Source organism: Limulus polyphemus, unplaced genomic scaffold (genome assembly GCF_000517525.1).
Source record: "Limulus polyphemus unplaced genomic scaffold, Limulus_polyphemus-2.1.2 Scaffold428, whole genome shotgun sequence".
NCBI lineage: Eukaryota > Metazoa > Arthropoda > Merostomata > Xiphosura > Limulidae > Limulus > Limulus polyphemus.
Window position 1 is genome coordinate 175,268 of NW_013666038.1, and position 5,390 is coordinate 180,657.

At 38.8% G+C, this 5,390-nt stretch overlaps 1 protein-coding gene across 1 annotated transcript in view; it reads left to right on the top strand.

The window, feature by feature from the left end:
• The first annotated feature begins 929 nt into the window (after positions 1-929).
• The window catches only part of LOC106458203 (plasma membrane calcium-transporting ATPase 2-like), a 227,876-nt gene continuing 223,415 nt past the window's right edge, over positions 930-5,390 (top strand). Inside the window, exon 1 of the mRNA XM_022384342.1 lies at positions 930-1,295. The gene's annotated coding sequence lies outside the window, so the exon portion shown is untranslated. The remainder of the gene's footprint in view (positions 1,296-5,390) is intronic.

Sequence of the window (5,390 nt, forward strand, 5' to 3'; positions counted from 1 at the left end):
TTACGGGAAATTAACTAACGAACGGAGACGTAACAATAGTATAAAACGTCAGAGAGAATTATTTGCAATTTGTGAAGGAGAGGATGTGACAGGTGGGCGTGGCATCTATCTCTCGGAATTACTTCAGAAAGTTGGCAAGCCTACCCACCATGGGTATCGAAACCCAAGTTTTAGCTTACCGCTGACCCTCTAGGGGGCGTTGCATGACGTTAAATTAGTCCTAGAATACCTAGAACGTTCCGCATATAGCTATCGAGAGAATTTGCGAACTGTATAGAAACAAGGCTCCGTTATAAATACACGAATTGGCGAGTAGTGAGTCAGTTTATTTCAGTGAAATATTTAGTTTTGTGTTTAGATCAGTATCAGTTATCATGTTTTTTTTTTTGTTTTTTTTTCAATTAATCGATTGATTAGCTGGGAAATTGTATAAGTACTTTTATTACTTTTATGTTAGTTGTAGTACAATTAGCGAAGGATTACCGTTTGGACGTCATTTGTGAAGTTACTTAGACCTATAAATTACAGCAGTGTAAGTGAAGGAAGCTTGTAGAAACGTTAAAGAAGAAATATATTAATTTGTTTTTGTGAAGTGGAATGGACTTGGCCTTATCTTCACTAAATAGTCTAAAAGTACAAGCCCAGCGAAAGAACAACGTTATAACAATTATTTATATATGCATAAGGCTTGCAAAAATGCTATGAGGATATCATCATAATTTCAGTTTGGTTAGCCTTGAGGTTTATGTGTTAATCACATTAAAAAGGTTTTTCTACAAATTCTTTGTTTTAATTTATTTCTCATGCTTTTGTTTAGGTATTGTTTTAGCTTTACTGACAAATTACTGTAAGTAGGTCTGCAGTAGCAGCGTAACAAGAGTTATAGGCCAAACCGTTTGTTGCCTTCTCCTACCCCTGTTATAACTTTTTCCCAGTTTCAGTATATTTCCCCAAAATTTCAAATACCAATTTTGAGGAACTTCTATTGCAACTGCCCCAACTATTGCTATGCCACTGGTTCGTATTTAAAATAGCAGAGACCTTTTGCTATTTATAAAGATGTTAGTTTTATAGTTTAATGTGTACTCTGCAATTTTGTAACTTGTATTCCGAAACAGAGCCTCATGACGTCATTGTGTAGAGGGCAGGGCTCATTTTGTGGTAACGTAAGTTACGCTTTATCATAGTTTAGGGAACTACGGAGTTTGAGAGTTGGGACCGGTTGTTTGAACTTGAACAAGTTGAAAGATGTTCAAACTGCAAGAATATACGAAATATTAGATGCTGAAAATCAAGTAAGGATTTGGTGAAGGGCACTGATTTATTACGAAGTCATGTTTATATGTGCGAGGCATATTATGTGCTGTAACATTTAGTTTTACGCCATGTAACGTTAGTTAATTTTATTAACGCTGACACTAGTGACAGCGTAACGTAGTACTTTTTTAGGTTTTAATTGTAATTTATTAGTACTAATATTATGCAAGTTTTGTTGTAGTAGTAGTATTACTGATTTTAGTATCAAGTACTACTAGTAATATTACTATGAAAGTGAAATTCGGAGTTAATAAGGGCTAACATTAAGCCTAAGGTCCTATGTACAAATCTGTAACTTGTAAATTGTGTAATTTGTCCTAATTTAGTAATTGTAAAGGAAAGTGAAACTTTGAAGTTGTCATACTCGTCATAGTTATAATCATATCCATCGTGCCACAGAGCTTGCCCATTTCTATTCAAATGAAATTTAAATATAAAACCTCTGGTTATTGTTATAGGATATTCTTCAGTACAGTACGTGGATAGGATAGTTTGTTGGGAGGAAAGAATAAGATATCCAGGGCAGAGCAAGTGATATAGCAAAGGGATGGTTAGGTGAGAGAAAGCACAAAGTTTTAATAATAATTATTAATGGAGATAAGCGAAATTGCTGTTTTGGGTTTCTCAGGAATGTTTCTTTTCTTTCCTTTGTAATGTGTTCTCTGCTTTTGAGTTTTGTTTTTTTACTTCCTCTCTTCATTTGCAAGTCCATATTTTATTACTTATGCCTCATCCTCCTTTGTTTGTTACATCATATGACTAGGCATATGTTCATGCTATATTTCCTTTTTTCAACTCCTAAACTTTGGAGTCTTTTTCTTTTGACTTGGGGGTCAGATACTGGCTTTTGTTCATCTTATTAATGGCTTAAGTTTTCCCACCTTTATCTTGCACTCTACTCTTTGCCATTATTTTTCCTCTATCTTTTTTCAGTGGTAATCCACCATTCCAATGAGGCAGATATCAGAGGTTTCTTGTTCACTTATCTTCTCTACAGTGGCAAGTTTATCTTCCTTGGGCTTATCACTTCATATTTGGTTGGTCTGTTGCTAGAGTTTGTTGGAGCATGATGCCCTTGTTACTCAAGTTGTTATGCCTCCCTTTTCTCTCATATGCCTTTGTCTGGCTCCTTTCATCTGTCATGGTGATGGCTATCCTACAGGCTTGGGGTCCACCAGGCCTGTTTAGTTTGGTTTACAGACCTTTGCCCATAGTTTGTGGTCAGTTGTTGGTTACTGGGAATTCTGCCAGAAATCCATACCCTTCATTTTTTCCCTCTCTTCCTTCATTGTCTCATGTTCCTATTATTTTCCCTCCTACAAGGGGTCTTGTTTCTTGCCAATGTCAGTCCATGGCAGTTATGCTAAAGTTGGTATTGGATGTATTTTTCATCCTCATCCAAGATTTTATTTTCAGCTTTTCCCAAGGAATCTGTAGATAGGCATCCAGTCTTAGATATTTCACATTTCAGTTGGTTTCTCGACTTCCCTTTATTTATCATGGAAACTTTTCTTACTCTATGGTGTTCTTTTGCCCCAAGTATTGGGATGACCGAGGTGGATATCTTGGATGCTTATTTTCTCATCTGGCTCTGACCCAACAAACCTCTTACAGCCATCCTCTTTTCCTCCTTTGGGTGGTGGTGCATCTAGGTTGATTGGTCAACCTGGAAAAGTCACATCTCACACCCATTTAATTCTCATTCATATGGGTGTTTTTTAGTTTGCATCTCCACAGGGTCCAGCTTTCTCTTCATTTGAAGGACATGGAGTGATTAGTTTCTCATGCCCTATCTACTCTCACTGTGTGGGAGGCTCTATTTCTTTTTCCTATATCTCCTTGGGTTGAGCTCATTTGTGTCATCTACAATGGACTCAGCACAAATCACTTGATCCTCAATTAGGATTCCTTGTCCTCCAACATTCTTTCTCCTCCTCCTTTATCCAAAGATTTTACATGGTGACTTGATACAGCCAATACTATAGAGGTTGTTCTTCTTCCTTCCTCTTGTCTGGGTCTCCATCTGTTTCTAGATGCCTCCTTGACAAGCATTTCTAATAGCTTCTTATATTCTGGGTGCCCTGAATCTTGTTGTGGATCGTCTCTTGAGGCCTGCCACAAAATTACCCATGGTGTTCAAGTGGCTATGCTCTCATCTGGGCACTCCTCTTCAAGATGTGTTTGCCACTTATCTCAACACTATACTTCCCCTATTTCTTGTCCCTTAGCTTTAGCTGTGGATGCCTTCAATCAAGACTGGTCCAACCTTTTTCTTTATGCCTACCCTCCTATTTGTCTTCTCCCTCATGTACTTTCACTAATTCAGGACACACTATTGAGTCCTTATGACAGTTCTGTATGGGCTGGCTCAGCTGTGGTTTCCTCTGTTGAACTTTTTCCGATATTCTTCCTCTACCTCTGTCATGCTCCTTCAGCATCACTCCTCCCTTTCCCATATGGCAGTGTCATCATTCAGACTTCACTTGTGGGTTTTGTCTGGTCCCTTTTGAGACATTCCAGATTCTTTTCACATGTAGTCTTCTTTCTTGTTCCGTTCATTCTTCCTTCCTCCTTGTCTATCCATGTAAATGACACACATTCCATAGTTGTTCTTTGTCTCGTGCTATCTCCCCTTCCTGGCCTTCAATTCTCCATTTTCCAAATTTTTATCTGGCAATTCAACCAAACCTTATTGCTTTTGACCATTGTGGGTTATAGGGCAGCTTTACTTAATACATTTGGATTTTCCCATAATTGTCATGTATTTTCCTCTTCTGTCCTTTCTATGCTCTTTCATTCTTTTTGCCACCTTCATCTTCCTTGTCCTGTAGTCCTTCCTGATTGGGACTTGAATGCTGTTCTTCATGCTCTTACCCTTCTTCTCTTTATACCTTTAGTTTCTTGTTCCTTGTACCATCTTTTGCTTAAGTCCTATTTCTTACTTTGGTCTGTGGCCATGAGAGATTTTATGTATGTCATTACTGTTTTCCGAATTGTTTTCCATTGTTCTCCTGTTAATTATCCTGCTCTTGCTTTTCTCCCTCAAACATCTGTGGCTTGTGAATGAGACTATGGGTTCATTGCTACTTCCCTTCCATTTCTCACTTTTATTCTCATTCTGACCCAAATTATTTTCTCAGTCCCAACTGTGTGGCTTCTTGTTATTTGGCCTACACTGCTCCTTTTCATGGTTCACATTCCTTTCTCTCTAGTCTTTGAAATTTCTCATCTATTCAAGATATTTCTCTCATTACCCTCACGGAATAGTTTCAACAGCTCGTCCTTCTAGCCTGTGCTTCATTAGATGTAGATTCAGCTCAAGTCTTTCAGGTCTCCTCTCACACCTCTCAATCTGACACCTTACTCTCTCTCTCTCACTCTGACTGCTTACTTCCATTATCCATTGGAGGAGATTATGCAGCCTGGCATGTGGACTGTGCTGCATACTTTTGTCACACATTATCTTCTTCATCTGGCCATCTCTTCTTCTTCTGGCTCTGACTGGGTAAGTTCTTTTCTATTTACAAGGACCTATTTCTCATGTGTGCTCATGACAGGATCTAACTGAGTGGAATGTGGTGTCTACCAGGATATACTTTGGTATAAACCTGTACCATGCAGCCATTTGGTTCTGAAATGCTCACTGATGAGATGGGGTGTTCTACAAGACAGCTGGAGGTTTCCTTGTTGTGTATTGCTTCCTAAACAAGGCCTGATACAGATTGTACCTACTTGTGGACTATCATGAGTAAAATAGTTTCAGGATTGTTGCCCATTCCTCTGGTACTAGTTGAATATACCTGGGCTGGCTTATTTTAAAAATGTGGTTTCGTGGTCACTCATTGCACTGTCTTAAGGTGCTGCATTCCTCCAAACTCCCCAAAGTGTTTTCTCCTCTCACTTTTCTAATAGAATGTGGGAGTTCTTGCCACTCGTCAATTCCTATCTGTTGGGGTTGTGAACCATGGAGGCTTCCTCCTGAGTGACTAATTCCACTCAGTAGAGAGTACGATAGTTTTGTTCTGTTGGTACAGGGTCTGCACACATGAGCACTGCCTAGGATGGTGGAATGG